Here is a 16,980-nt window from a genome sequence, read left to right as displayed (position 1 = left end):
TATTCATAAAGAGAACAAAATTATTTAATCAAATGAAAGCCAAACTGTATCCTTAGGTCAGTTGAAACACACCGCCCCTTGAACATACGAATGTGAAATCCAAAGCTGTTCCTTTTATCTCCAAGCCCTGTGCTTTCAACCTGATGTCACCTTCTCTGCCTGGCCTTCCCCATCTCTTGGGACGGTCAAGTCCGACAGGCATCTTCCTGCAGATGGAACACACGGCCATCACTGCGCCCAGGGGCCTTACAACTTATGATTCACTCAGCCTGAATCCCTCTCCACAACTTCCCCGAGGCTGGGTCCTTGAGGCATTCAGACATGTGACTTCATGTTGGCTTCCCTGGCCACTGTAGTGTCTAAGCCGTCCACAAATGCCCCATCACACCCGGCTACCTTAGCTCCCTTTATCTCAGGGAAACAAGCTTTCGCTCCTTGTTTATGGAGTACACCTGGCAATCAGATAGAAATCTGGCAAGAGCAGGATCTTGTGATCATGCTCCCTCAGTGCTTGCTCAATCTCGGCCCTGAAAAACAGCTCTCAGCGTGTAGTGGGTGCTCATTTACTCTCTTCTGAAACAATGACTGAGCAAATGAATAATTCATTCAATGCTCAAATTACTCTCAAACCTACTTATTGGTATCTTAACTGAGTGTTATTTCTATATTTTTCATGAGTGGGAGTAGTGATAAGAAATTCAATAGGTCTCCATTTTTATACAGCTTTTTGGTGTTACACATATTTTCCCTTATTTAGTTGATTTTTGCCTTTCCAAAATGTTCTTCGTATCAAAGGATATTCCCATGCACTGTAAATACACAAAGAAAGCATACTTCCTTTTCCACACCACAGAGCTTTGATTATGGTCCTCGAATCTCACATACAGGGTTATTTCATGTGGGATGAGGACACCAGACCCTTCCATCATTTCATATTTTATATTTCAAGATGTCCCTAATACATTCATACATGTATGTGTAGATTTCTCATAAAATGTGGAGCTATATCTTGATTTTTTTTTACTATCATAGCTATGCTTTTTATTAGGTTCTCAGTGGACAATTGTGTGTGCCTATGTGTGTGTATGCCTCCTAATATCACACACTTTTGCAGCTATCTCACACCAATGTTTTAACGTTGTTTAGTAATCAAAAAAAACTGGTGCTGGTGCTGTGGTGCAATAGGTTAATCCTCTGCCTGCGGCACCAGCATCCTATATGGGTGCCAGTTCTAGTCCCGGCTGCTCCTCTTCCAATCCAGCTCTCTGCTATGGTCTGGGAAAGCAGCAGAAGATAGCCCAAGTCCTTGGGCCCCTGTACCTGCATGGGAGACTGGGAAGAAGCACCTGGCTCCTGGCTTCGGATTGGCACAGCTCCAGCTATTGCGGCCATCTGGGGAATGAACCAGTGGAAGGAAGACCTTTCTCTCTGTCACTCCCTCTCACGGTCTGTAACTTTACTTCTCAAATAAATAAATAAAATCTTTAAAAAAAAACAACTTCTGATTGTTTTTTATAGAAATGCTTGAGGCCATTGCACAGTCCCTTATCACATTGAATCAGGATTTTTCTATGTGACTATTAGATCATAACATAAGTCATAGTATGACACTTCTGAGACTAGGGTAGGAAAGATACTTTTGATGTCAGCTATGCATTTCCATGACTCCCTGGAGGAGTCAGCTGCTACTTCATGGGGACATACCATCCTCATGAATAAGCCCAGACAGGGCAAAACTGAAATCCTCTCTCCACCCTACCAACAGCAAAACTTCCAGTCCATATCTTGAATAACAGCTCATGAAGGACCCTAAGCTCCAACCACCCAACTAACAACTCACTGGATTTCTTAGAAACCTTAAGAGACATAAATATTTCCATTTTAATCTGCTAGTTTTGGGTTAATGTGCTATGCAGTGAAACAAAACTGACATATCATGCCTCTCCTGAATTCAAGCAACTTTTTTCTCATATTCTAAATTTGGATTTATACACTTAATAAATTCACTTCTTTACATTTGGTTCTTGTCAGGCTATTTAGAGTTTTCTCAATAATTATAATCAACATATCTGACAATTTACACACTATCACTCAACAATTTGAAAGTTTGTTAACTATTAAGTTACTGTAGCCATCAAATTCCTGATAAAAATACTAAAATAGAAAATGTATTAGACAGCTTCCTGGTGGCCTTTACCAATCTCTACAATTCATACTTTTCTAAGCCCTTTTCAAATATACCTTCTATCAACTAATATTCCACTTTATTTTCTTTGTAACCATTCAATGTGTTTCTACTTTATCCACAAGGATATTAAAATTTGTGTTATCTCTTGCAATTTCTTGCATTACTAGATGTAGCATTGTCAAATTAAAAAAAAAAAAAAGACTTTAATTTAGACATGACTACTTCTTAGCCAATTTTGGTTCATAGAGATTTTTTTTCTATTCCAGGGGTGTAACAACCATGTTTTACAATTTTAAAATAACACTAGTGACTTGGCATCAAACTTACCTATTTGTCAGTTTCCTATTCTATATTATCCAATTTTCTATTCTACTCTCCCCTTTTATTGAATCTGAAAAATGGCATTTGTCCATTCCCAGTCCTGGCTACCTTTTCCATTAGGCATTGTTCATTAAAGATTGTTCTTTGCATCATGAGGCCTGCAACCACTGAGATTCAATGCGTTTTGCCAGTCAGCTTGCTTCTCAGGTAGGCCATTCTATCTTTGTACATTTGTAGAGAATTTCCAAAAGCTTGTAGAAAAGTGAAATTAAAAGGTAAATTTATTTGGGGACAAAAAATTCTTATATCCAGGCATAGCATACTGAAATATGAATTGTTCATGAAACTTTTGAAGACCCTCATAGTTTTTTAACGTATTTCATTAAATTGAATCAGGCTTTATTGCTTTCAGGCACCTACTTATTGGTATACCCATCAACAAACAAATAAATATAAACCAAAATGAAGAATACAAAAAAGGAACTATTTTAATCATTCCACATTTTATAGCCACTACGAACCTTGTTATATTAGCAAATGAATGCAAGTAAAAAGCCTCCCCATCCAGAACTCAATTATGTTAATCAATATTAAAAATTCAGATACTTAGATCTGAACCTGGTTAAAAATTCTTTTCTTAACGCTATCAGGATGGTCATAACTTATTTATTTTGCTATATTTTATTTTGAAATATATTAAACACTTTCCACCAAAGTATAAAAATCAATAAGCAGGACATTTCTTTAATTATTTACTGTGCATGAAAGAACAAGATGAAAATGGAATACAATTTTGCAAAATAAAATTACTTTTAAAACATTTTCACAATTGATTGTATTTTCTTTCATTATCTTTAAATAGATTGAAAAAAATGAGTGTTCTGCTTTTCAGCAAAAGAATACTCTTACATGTAAGTGACAAGCCAATCTGAGGACATACAAGTTACTGTATGATAAAAGTAAGCCATCTCCAATTGGTGCAGAAAGGTAAAATAGCTACAAACAGACACACATACACACACACACACACACACACACATCCCTTTTAGTTGTAGAACATTTTCAAAATTTAGATCCTTCTATTATTCTGTCCTTTAGATTATTCTCTAGATACAATAAAGAGAGCAATTCTATAAAAGCAGTGATACATCATGCATGTGGTAAATTATGAGCAGAAAATGTAAAAGGACAATTCTCGAAAACACAAATATTTGTATTGAAAGCCAGAGAGTCCAAGAGAGGTCTTTCATCTGCTGGTTCTCTTGCCAAATGCCAGGAACAGCCAGGCTTAGCCAGGCTGAACTCGGGGGCCTAAAACCTAATCCAGGTCTCTTACATGGGCAGCAGGACCCAAGTACTTGAGTGATGACTCAAGTGATGACACACCTGCTGCCTCCCAGGGTGTGCATTAGCAGGAAGCTGGATTGGAAGTGGAGCTGCGACTCAAACCTTGGCCCTGTGACACAGGTTGTAAGCACCACCACCAGCATTCTCACCACTGCACCCAACGCCCACCTCAACTAGAACATTTCGACAAAAACACTGAGGCATCAAACAAAAATGGTACATTAATGAAATATATTTTTAATCCAACAAATTAACAATGATTAAAATTTAATACACAAAAGCAATGTCAATTGTTGGAAGGTAAAAGAGTACATTTTCATGAACATAAATGAGAATGTAAATTACTTAATAAACTCTATTGAAACTGCATTTGTCAATATCCATCTAAAAGTGCCTTGAAAGTATTCATTGTCTTTAACTCACTAATTCAATTTTTGAAAACTTCCCGGGAACACTCTCTTCTTTTCTGTGTGGAAATGTGTCAGCCAACATGTATGCATTCTTCTATACCAAATTCCATCTTCAATCCCCTTCCAGAGCTTATTGGCTTAGCATGGAAAATATCTTCCTCCACCTGTATGTGCTGATCTGGTCTTACAGGAAAAAAAGTCTCTAATTATGAGACAGGGTTGTATCTGTTTATGGAGAGGATGGGAAGGGTGGCGGGGTGTTGCACAACACACTGCAAAGAACTCACATTTGTAGCAGGAGTGAATGAGGTGTTCTTTGAAATAGTGAATGGGCCCGTGGTCCAAAGAGCAATATAATCCTGAGTTACATAAAAGCTCAGTGAGAGCTGACACAGCAAAGATAATAAAGGTGATGATAAGAAAGCTAAAGGTGTCTGTTCTGGTGCTACAGATGGATGACAAAGGCCAAGAAGATGAAATCAGGAATGGGAAACATCCAGGTCAAAAACTGGCTTCCAACTGCAGCAAGGAGATAACATTCAAAGGAAGAAGTATAATTTTAGCCAACCTTCAAAAGGCAGGAGAGATTTTAATCAGCATGACAAGCTAGTCCGGTGGAGGCCATGGTTTCCAGATATGAAGTGAAGCTCTGATTCCAAGCTCCACAGGTAGGAAGGGAAGAGAACACTTAGAGACATTTCAGAAAAATAAGTAAATAATATAGGCATGGAAATGACCTGAAACAAACAACCAAACCAAACCCAAAAGGTGTGTGTATGCTTGCATATGCATGTATGCAAACATGCACACAGATCTTTGTTGTTTGCTCATCTTTCTGAAACTTAATCACATAGAGATATCCATACTCTTTAGTCAATAGCTACTACATACACTCTGTGTTTACCCGCGTTGTTACCTTTTGTGTGCTAGCATAGAATCAGACCCTCCAGTATATGGACAATGCCTTCCAAGTCTGCCTTCACATCACCTTGAAAAAGTGTGACTCTTCTACTTCTTAATAGTAAAACTACTTGAAAGGAATTATTTATATTAATATGATGATTGATATGCTGGAGACAGATAAATTGATGCTATTTTGTTCTCTCTCTTACTCTGCAATGTCTAAAAATAAAGGTATGAGAGGGCATGTTTGACACAGTGGCTGGGTCGTTGCTTTGATTACTCATATTCCACAACAGACTGCCAACTCCTCTCTGATACTAGCTTCCTGCTGATGTACACCCAGGGAAGTAGTAGGTGATGGCTTTGGTATTTGCCTGCCACCCATGTGGGAGATTTGAATGGAGATCTAGGCTCCATTCAGTCTGGCTGTTGGGTTATATAGGGAGTGAGCCAGCAGATGGGAGAACTCTCTTCAGCTCTCTCTACCTATCAAATCAATAAAAATTGTTAAAATATATATTTAAAAATATATATAGTGACATGTGGTTTTAAGTGAAAATAAATGGAATTGTGCTACAATTCTTATAGTTTCTCACTTTTTTATTAATTTCTATGTTCTTGGGTAAGATCCATCCTAATTTATATATACACACACGATGGCCAGCGCCGTGGCTCAATAGGCTAATCCTACGCCTTGCGGCGCCAGCACACCCGGTTCTAGTCCCGGTCGGGGCGCCGGATTCTGTCCCGGTTGCCCTTCTTCCAGGCCAGCTCTCTGCTGTGGCCAGGGAGTGCAGTGGAGGATGGCCCAAATGCTTGGGCCCTGCACCCCATGGGAGACCAGGAGAAGCACCTGGCTCCTGCCTTCTGATCAGTGTGATGCGCCGGCCGCGGCGGCCATTGGAGGGTGAACCAACGGCAAAGGAACACCTTTCTCTCTGTCTCTCTCACTGTCCACTCTGCCTGTCAAAAAAAAACCTCATGAATTATTTATATATATATATATATATACACACACACACGCTCAACATATGTATATTCCTTAGGACTGAAACATTATCTTCTGCATAATGCAGATCTTATTAACATGTCAACAATCAAATTCTCAGCTCCTACCAGTAGGAAGGGGAAGTTGCCACACTATCTTATGACATTAATATTGTTGTGGGATATTTTTTTTAATTTTAACCATCTGGAAATATATAAAGCACTGTTCCCTAGCTCTAATTTCCATTTCTCTGGTTACGAAGAGAATAAGCATTGCCTCATAGTTTTGAGAGTTTTGTGGATTTTCCTCTTCAAAAATTGCCTTTTTATATTCTTTGCTCAATTTTTCTACTGGAGACCTTGCCTTTCTCTTGCTTATTACTGTTGTCCTTTGCCTTTCCTAGATAATAATACCTTGTCAACATTATACTTTGCCACTGTCATTGTTCAGTTATCATCATTCTATTAATTTTTCTCTGGTACCATTTGTTGATGAAACTTCTTTAATATTGATATATGAAGGGTATTAAAAATCTCATGGAAAAACTTGTATGATAAGACTGTGTATGAATTTCAATAATTTTTACACCAATATAAACTTATAGTTGCATTTTTCCATGCATTATTGAAGTTTCCTCGTGTTATGGGTTGAGAAGAAATTGTCTCCCCCCAGCTTATGCATACATTTAAACTCTGATGTCATAATGTAAATTTTTGATGGATAAAGTGTAGAGACTTATTCTAATTGTGATTGTGAGATAGATCTACTGGGAGGTGTTTGGGGCATCAGGGGCATGCCTTTGGAGGGTGGGTCTAATGAAAGGGTTAAATCTTGATTTCCAGTTCTATCTCGCTCTTTCCTGGCTCACCATGTTACTGTTCCTCCAAAAACTCCATTACCGGTTTACCACAGACATGAGGTTATGCTCTACCCAGTTCTGAACTGTTACTTCCAAAGTGTAAGGTGAAATAAACCTTTTCTTTCCCAAACAGCTCCTCTCAATTGTTTTAAAGTGATGAGAAGCAAAAAGCAAACACATACCATATAGATAATTCTTATATGCTTTGTCTATTTTTATTAGCTCCAAATTTCTTTTTTCTACTTTTGGGGTTTCATTTTATGTATATATGTTGTAATCAGATTAGATTATTTGGCTAATAATTTCACCATGTTCAGGGTGAGAAAAGTTGCAATGTTAAATGGCATTTGAAGTACAACAAAAATATAGAATTCTTCTTGGATCATTTGTCGAATGTACCCAATATTTATATTTTCTCAAACACAGCCATTCACTAAGTGTGAGACTGGCATCTTCCCTTACAAAAGTCTGAGCTCAAATTGATTAACAAGGAAATCAACTAAATTAACTTTCAAGAAAAAGAAATCACCTTTTCAAAGCAGATCTAAACCAGGGATGGATCAAAGAAGAACTGTAGCTCGTCAGTCAATAACTCTAGTAAAGTAAGCAATATTCTACCAAGGAAATTCTGTCATTACAGACTGATTTTTTTTTTAGAAGATTGGCACCATCACTGGAAAATTTATGCTGCCTCCTAGGGAACTCTATCACTGGGAATAACTTTAAAGTATAGTTTTAGGGGCAAATATTTGGCATGGCAGTCAAGTTGCTGCTTGGGACACCCATAGCCCATATCCAAGTGCCTGGTTCAAGTTCCAGCTACTCTATTTCCACTGAGGTTTCTGATAATGCATACCCCAGAAGGCAGCAGCAGATGGCTTAAGTGGCTGAGTCCCTGCCACCCACTTGCAAGAAGTGGTTTGTGTTCTGGGCTCCTGATATTGACCTGGCCCACTCCTGGCTGTTGAGGGAAATTGGGGATGGAGCACACACATAGAGGATTCTCTCCCTCCTTCTTGCTCTCTTGCTCCTTCTTCTTTTTCAAATAAACTGAGAAGTGATAATTAAAAAAAAAATACAAAATGCAGCTCCATGCATAGCAAAGCGTAATCCAAAGGCTGGGAAAGACGAATTTCACCCCCGAGTGGCACTGCACTGACATGCTCCGTCCATCCTGTGTCAGCCGAGCAGCTCCCTCTGTGAAATTAGCAGCCGGCGAAAAGTTCCTCTGCACTCCATCAATTCAGCAGTAGATGGAATGAAACTTTGGGGTCAGTCCAATTATTTTACTTTTTACCCACAAAGCTTGGCCTCCTCAGCCATCCAAGTGGTGTTTGAATATGCTTTTTCTGCAGTGGTTAGATTGCAGCTAGTGCCAACACATCCCAATAAGAGTGGGCAGAAGCCAAGAGATCATCGAACCTTGAAATATACCCTCTTCAATTAAGTGTGAGAGAGGAGAGAGAGAGGAAGAGAGAGAGAGAATGAACTTATTTTATTTACCTAATTTTTAATTTCAAAGCACACATTTTCACACATCTCTGAGATACGCTGCACTACACCTGGTCTCCGCTATGCTGACGTGTAGAAAGCACACACACTCCTTGCAGCATTCAACATAGATTTCCAACAATGGCATCCATTAAAGATAATTTTAAAAAATTTTAAGTGAAAAAAAGTTCTGAAAGAAAAATATGGGGTATTCTGGGGCCCATACAAACTCTTACATAATCATGGTTGGAGGTGGCAGGTGTCACATACCTATCCCCATTCAGACAGACAACTGAAAGAAAATCAGAGTTCGCTATGAAGAGTCCGAGAATAATATTCACATTTCTGGCATCCTGAAACAGTAGTTTTGAAGGGACAGAGGACAAGCAAATGAAATGTTGTCGCAAAGCTTAGTGGATGCTGCACTACTTGTACCAAAAGGAAAAATTGATTCCTTTGACATCTCTACCCAATACTATGCCATTATATGCACCTTTGTGTCAATGTGATCCATCCCTCAAGGATTCTAACATCTAAAACTTTGTTCAGATCAAACTCATTATTTTTAAACTCTAAAATAGCCTTTCTTATTATTCCTTTTTAAACTCATTTTACAATTTCCCAAAGAGAGCCCATTTCTCCTATCTTAGCGTAACTCTAGATCAACCACCTAGGATAATCCCATGGAGTTATCTGCATGAAGTAATTACTTTTCATTTTTTTTCAACCAATTCATATTCCAAGATAAGTCCTTAGACTTTGAGGCACGTACTAACTGTTCAGTTTGCAAATTTTCTTAGAAGTTGGAAGTGAGGAGTCAGCAACTTACTTCCCTGACTAAATGAGAAACTTGAAAAAATAATTCTCTCTATGCATCTTTCAGCACTTACAAAATCTTGATTAATTCCTTAAGATGTCAAAAATGGCACTTAAGTGTATGTCTTCTGTTGAAGATTAGAAACCTTTGTTCAGGGCATTTGAATAATAGTTTTATGATAATGTACAATTATGATGAGTACAAGTCAGAGTGAATCACTTGCTCATGAACTGAAACCTTGTCCACTGTCCTGCATGTCAAAACAATAGGAAGGTGGCCCGTGACGGTGATATTCGAGTGCAGGCATTTTATTTCACATCCCTCTGATAACGAAAATGAAAGACTAGAATATAATGGCCTGGAACATATTTTCTTTTTCATCAGCGACTCCTAAGTGTTTACTACGTTGACATTTGCAATTGGATATGCAGGTGTGTCTTATTTCACACAACAGATGTCTTCCTAAAAAGATATATGGAAATTACTGAAAAGAAACTCACATTTTATATGTGCTGGAGAAACTTCTTACTGAAAGAAAGCTTCTGGACTTTCCTTTGCAGATATAAAAATCTAATACAGGAATCGCTCTTCTTGATTGAGTTGGGTTATGAATTAGTATCTAACCATCTTGGGCTGTGTTCACAGTGTGCCCAACCTGTGAGACAAGTGTTTCAGGTTTGGGGATGTTACTTAGACTTTAAGAAAAATATCAGTTTGCTAAGGGAGGAGAATTGAAGAGAATAAAGAACAGAGAGGAGTATGGGAACAAGGATAAGAAAGAAATGACTTGAAGTATTCTATTTACAAGCCGAACTTTAACTAGGCAAGGGTACAGTTTTGAAGTTTGAGAACAGTTGTCTGCCATCCTTGGGTGTTTTGTGCTCCCCAGTGTTGGCATCTTTGTGTTGGGGTCTATTTATTGGTAAAAGCCTGCCAAATACTTTCAATTGCCAGTCTGAATCAGGCCATCTGGGACAGTCCAGGAGGTGGCAAAAGAAATGCTCATGAACTTTGTTCTGAACTAGTGTGAAATTATCTACAAGCCAAGCCTAAGCGCCAAACTTTGAGACAATAAAATGCAATGGTGAAAACAAACTTCTCTTAAAACTCTAGACTATCCTTTAGCTATAGGACTTTCAAAGGTTCCCCGTCTTTCCTTTCCCCACTTAGACAGAGGCAGATCCATTTATGAGAATATTATCCTGATCATCTATAATCATCACTCTAGATAATAAGCCCTGCCACTCTCCAGCCCTATTATTCAATTTCTGCATTTTTAAGCAATCATCTTGTTGTGCTAAGTAGATTGCAATGTGTTTGATGGTAAGATTCAGATATGCCTACAATTTTCTGAGCCCAAATTATGCACCAAGAATATTATTGTTTTAAACAATGCATTAGTTCCTTTAGTGCTCACAAACCCTGAAAATAGGTATTTTCCCCCATTTTCAGAGGAATTGACCATGGTGCTGACAGTTTAAATAACTTGTCCACAGCTAAGAGACAAAGCATATTTCAAAAGGGTGTTCAAAAACTCTTTGATTTTTCCATGCTCAAAACATGATGGAAAAACAACTCAGTATTTGAAGATATGAAATTAAAAAATAATTAACAATTATTAATCAAAACCATAAAAAACAAAATTTTTAAATTTCCATACATTCTTTCACACACACACACACACACACACACACACATCTGACAATGGTTTATCTGGAAAATAATGGCCGCACTCCCTAACATCATTCTAGAAATCTCAACACATGGGACAATGGGAAGAGCGGTACACTTCGCAAGCTTCTCCTCCACATATTCTCTTATTCAGCCAGCCCCAAGCCATCTAAATCCTGCCCCTTGATAGGTATTTCCCCAGTGCAACCCTCCTCTAAATGGCATCGTTTCAAAGAGACCATGACACACTCGTATTTGTGTGCACTTTCTACACTGGATCCCAGTGAAGTGCTTTCCATTCAGGGGAGTCTCAACGAATATTTGTCAAATAAACAAAGAGCATCTTGTTCCGTCTCTCTGTGCCATCTTGTTTCTTAGAATCTCATGCACTGAGAGAGACAGCAATCTGTAGGAGTTCTCTTGTGTTGTCCTCTGCACCTAGCAGAACTAGGTACAGTATAGGCACCTATGTGGAGTGGAAGCGGTGGAGTCACTAGTCTCTGGCTATAGTCCTAGGACATTCTCTTGAGATGAATGGATTTCAGGATCTGTTCAGCAAATAAGGGAATATTCTGAGAGCTGAATGGCCCCTTCCTATTATCCTGAACCAGAACAAAAGCCGATTCTCATGCACAAGGTCATGAGAATCTTAATTGGTGAATATCAATATTGATTATATCCTAGGTAAGCAATTGTCTCTGATCTGTAATCACAAACACCATTTATACTATGCACATTTCAGGCCGCTAGCCATCCTCACCATCAGCTGTATAACTGTTCCCGATTGAATTAACTGGGAAAACAGTGTTGTCACCTAGAGGTGGCCTGAATTTACCAAGAAAATGTGGATGTATAGGCAGTGTATTCATCTATTTGGGCTTTTAATTTTTTTCCAACAACCAAGCTAGGATCCATCCTGAGAGTCTGACTGCAAGAGTCTACAACCTTTCGTGACTCAACTGTGACACCAAGACAGAGGCCAGAAAATACTTATCTCTAATGGGCTTTGCAAGGCTTAATTAACTCCTGCAGGAGGAGTTCTTTGTGATGTTCAGATTGCATACATTCTCAAAGGTCAAAGAAGATGAAGATGGAAAGGAATAATGATTTACTCTACATGTCTCAATTGGATCAGAAGGGCATTTCTAATATGTTAAATCTTAGTTACTGTTTTATTATTAAAATCCTAGAATTTACTGATTACTCCTTGAAGGTTCAATTGAAAAAGTTCATGGTAAATGGTAGCATTGTTCTTTTTTGTTTTGAAGACAATGGTAGATAAGTTGCTCTGATGGACCGTGAGGGGTTTCTCTTTTCTCTCTCACTTGTTTCCTTACAATGGGTTTCAGAGACACAGTTAATAAGGTAACATGTGACCAGAGAATTGCAGTGGCAATCTTGCTCACTGCACAAAGTGAATACACAATGCTTGCTGCAGAGTCTTTGTTGTTATAGTATTTTGAAAGTTGCCAGTGATGCCACCGAAGTTTGTGGTCGGGCCGGAAGAGTGTTCTGACAACAATTTAAGTTTAGTAGTTATTGAGGAATTTTTCACAAGTCACTCATTTCATTCAAGCTGATAAATTTTAATCAAGAAAATTGAGCACCTACTCATGCCAAAATTTAGGAAAAGAATGCCAAGGAAGACTCGGCCTTTCTTATCCACCCCAGCTTCCTGAAGACAGACCAGCAGGGAGGGAGGCGAGATAGACGGTAAGGGACTACATGGTGTCCTATTAAGTCCAACTAAACATACTAGTCAACCAAGTATTGGGGAGAAAATAACATGAAGTGACTCGCCACCCAGAATAACAGGAATTTTATCTCAAAACTGAAGGAAAGAAGTTGACCTGATAGAAAGAGTTGAAATAGTTTTGGTAAAGATTGAAGTTGAGGCCGGCGCCGCGGCTCACTAGGCTAATCCTCCACCTTGCAGTGCTGGCACACCGGGTTCTAGTCCCGGCCGGGGTGCCGGATTCTGTCCCGGTTGCTCCTCTTCCAGGTCAGCTCTCTGCTGTGGCCCGGGAGTGCAGTGGAGGATGGCCCAAGTCCTTGGGCCCTGCATCCCATGGGAGACCAGGAGAAGCACCTGGCTCCTGCCTTCGGATCAGCTTGGTGCGCCGGCCACGGCGGCCATTGGAGGGTGAACCAACGGAAAAAGAAAGACCTTTCTCTCTGTCTCTCTCTCTCACTGTCCACTCTGCCTGTCAAAAAAAAAAAAGATTGAAGTTGAAAAGGCAGGAGGCACTTGGGGAGCTCTGAGAAGCCACGTCAGCAGCACACCCAGAGCTTGTGGCAGAAAAGACTGAAGGAGGATCACTCACAAGGACCCTTCTATGTCAAGCCTCCTCAGAGCCATTTAAATGTTTTACATCTCCAAAGTCAAAATTAAAATACAACTCCATTTTAGAAGACTGATGCTGGCTTTGTGCAGGCAGTGACAAGAGTGAGAAAGTCCAGGGGGTGGCATGGAGAGCAGTCAGGAAGCAGTGTTCTCCAGGAGTGTGACTGGGACCTCCTAAGGCAGAAGTAGAAGACAGGAAAGGAGTTTAATACATTGAGGATACAGAAATAATTGTTAATTGGATTTTCTGTGCTACAGGAAGGCAGATGGAGGGGGCAAAGATCAATCTAAGTTTCTGGTTTACAGCATCTCCTTGGGGTAGAGGTGCTTGCTGTTCACTGAGGCTGAGCACACAGGAAGTGGGTGGGGGGAGGAGCTCCCCAGGACCTCACTGTTGTTGCCATTTGGTGGAGGGGAAGAAGAGAAGGGGAGTTAACCGTGTTCACTGCTTAAAAAATATATAATTAAGTAATAATTTCAACAAATGCACCCTTCTAACCGCTTAGCTCTGTCATCCTCAAACCATAACTGATCACAAATATCTTTTTTCAGATACTCACTTGACTCTCAATTAGGCCTTGTAACTTATCACTTATCTTAAAAGACAATTCATGTGTAGTTTATGGTGTCCTGATAGAGGTTATGTGATTATAACTAAGCTTTGTTTACAACAGATGGAAAAAAATAACCACTGAAGGGCGTTTCTAATACTTTAAATCTTAAAACAAGAACTGTTTTACTATTGAAATCCTAGAGTTGAACAATCATTCTTAGAAGATAGACTGTGGGGCCAGAGCTTTGGCATCCCATATGGGAGCCAGTTCGAGACCAGCTGCTCCACTTCCAATCCAGCTCTCTGCTATGGCCTGGGAAAGCAGTAGAAGATGGCCCAAGTCCTTGAGCCCCTATGCCCATATGGGAGACCCAGAGGAAGCTCTTGGCTCCTGGCTTTGGATCCGCACAGCTCCGGCCGTTGCAGCCAACTGGGGAGTGAACCAGCAGATGGAAGACCTCTCTCTCTCTGCCTCTCCTCTCTATATACAACTCTGACTTTCAAGTAAATAAATAAATCTTTAAAAAAAATAAAAGACATTGTGATTTTTTTTTCTTTTGTTTTGATGATGTTGGTGGATGGGTCAGTAGGGTAGATTATTTTCAATGATCCCAAAATGAGTTTCACTGGAGCATTTCTTAAAGGGAAAACCTGATTGTTAATCTTACTTGAAATTAACGGCAGCTCTGGGAGGAAGACAGCATGCACTGTTATTTCTAGTTTCACTGGAGACAGCACAGAATCTGAGGACCATGACACAGCCAGCGTGACCTGTAAGCAGCCTCTGTCACTCACTCTTCCTACTCCTCATGTGGGATCATTACTGGCTCCCATTGTCTGCAAGGGTACGTCAAGGTGTTGAGCTCAGCAAAGACGCCAAATATCATTGGCCAATAGGATCTCATACTAGCACTATCATCACTACTGTTTTGATTTGAAAAGTTCACAACTATGACCAGTCTGTCACAAGAGGGATTCTCCTTAGACTTTATAGCTTTGTAGAAAGGAAGAAATGTCTGAAAAGAAATGCTGTCAGTGGTGTTTGTGGGAGTGATTTCCCTCAGATGCACTTCGGAGCCTGGTTCAACAACAACACTGCCCACGTTGGGAATGCATTCTAATAAAAGCACATACATTAAGGAGGTGAGAACACTTGAAACCGCATTTGCATCTGCTCCAAGTCTTACAATGTAATGGATTTCTAACTAATTAGCATGATTTCCCAGACTGAATTATCCCACATGTAGGAGTAGCTGGATATAAAAATAAATTTGATTATAATGTGCATAAATTGCTCATTTCTTACAGAATTATGGCTTTTTCTTAAGTGAATGCCCAACTTCCCCAAATTGTCAATGAAAATGTGTTTCCAAATGACTGCTCTTTTTGGGGCTGCTGTTTTCCGGGAGTTTGGCTACTCGCGGCAGCTGCGTTGTTGGAACATGACATGCACAGCACATCAGGCAATGAATCTGACCTACATTCAGGATGTTTATGAGTTCTGCAGAAATTGGGTAATTTCACTCCACGTTTTGTTCTTCTTCTGCTCAGGTGAGGGGTCTTGAGCATCATTTTAAGTAATAAGTCCCTGGATGCAAAGAGGAAAGCTCAGTGCTTACAGAAGAACAAGATAAAAAGGTACAAATCCGCCACGGTGTATTTTTCATACTCTGTGCCAGCTTTTGCTAGAATAAGATAAAGCAGTGACAAACACTCCCCTTTATTCCATGGCACTCGCTGCCTTTATCATGACTCATACATAAGATAATTATAGAACAAAACAGAATATAACGAAATGCTAAATGGCAGGAAATCAGACATAGACTATGTAATTCAGAGGAAGGGAAATTAATTGCATATATATATAGCACTTATTCTGGGATGGAGAATAGGTAAGATTTGCTTGGCTGGTATGTACAAGAAATATTGCTTATCTTTAGCCATGTATGAAGATAAAATTATCAGTTTCATATGCAAAGTTATCCATTACTGGTGCCTATTACATGTACACAATGATTACATATATATGTGATATGTTAATATGCTTAATTATTTAATATCCTAAATTCAGTTGTTAATAGCCATTACACATACAAGTATACAGTTTTTCTTTTTCAAATGTTTGAGAAGTACTGAGTGAGCTGTTAAACATGATTATTTCAAGACTTCTCAGTATTCAGTGTTCTCCAAATATTTTATTGAATAAATTTTTGTTTTATATTGCAAACAATGAATATTCAAGAAGTGTCTTCAGTCACACATAAATTCCATATAAACAAAAGAATCTATGTACGAGAAGAGGGTAGCTACATGTTTATGGTGCTGAGGGAAGACTAATGTCTCTTTTCATTAATCCCAAATCACAAACCTTAATTTACTGACCGTTCTTTCTGTGCTAGGCATCACAGTGGATACTTAGCATGCATTTTGCATAGCTATAAAAGCTTTCTAGATTAGCTATAGCTATCAGTGCTTACAGATGAGGATACTAAGACTCAGAGGGATTAAGGACTTTTGCAAAGGGTTACACAGTTTGTAATTGGCAGAATCTTGCTATCCACCTCCACAGGGAACAAAATTTGTTAGATCCTATTTTGTATCATTCTTGATGCTTTGTACATGAATTACTTGGAACAGTATTCTAAGAGGAAAGATGGGTACCATAGGGAAATTCCACACAAATGGTAACTGAGCATCTGTCTGTAGACCGCACCCATCAAGGTCTGTTAAGAAGCACATGCATTTTTGTATCCATTAGGAGTATAACCATTTTTGTATCCATTGGGTCTGTGGCAAGGACTAAGGAAACATGATTCCCATTTACATGATTCAGGAAATCGAAGCATTACTCAAAGAGAGGAAATTTTTGAATCTAGAGGTAAGTGGATTCAGCAGGCTCAAACACTGAAGGCAGTTCCTATATTTATATCACTAAAATTACAACTTTGGAATTACAGCCCTAAATGTGAAGTCATGGAAAACGGACCTTGCTCAGGAGAGGATTGACCCATTCACTCTAAAATCTCTTCCCTAAACTATGAACAAGTTGAGTTGCATTGGTAGATGTAAATCTAAGTCAACTTTTTGC

Source organism: Oryctolagus cuniculus, chromosome 2, assembly GCF_964237555.1.
Source record: "Oryctolagus cuniculus chromosome 2, mOryCun1.1, whole genome shotgun sequence".
In the NCBI taxonomy this organism is placed as follows: Eukaryota; Metazoa; Chordata; class Mammalia; order Lagomorpha; family Leporidae; genus Oryctolagus; species Oryctolagus cuniculus.
The sequence above is the reverse complement of the archived record's forward strand: the minus strand, read 5'-3'. Positions refer to the sequence as shown.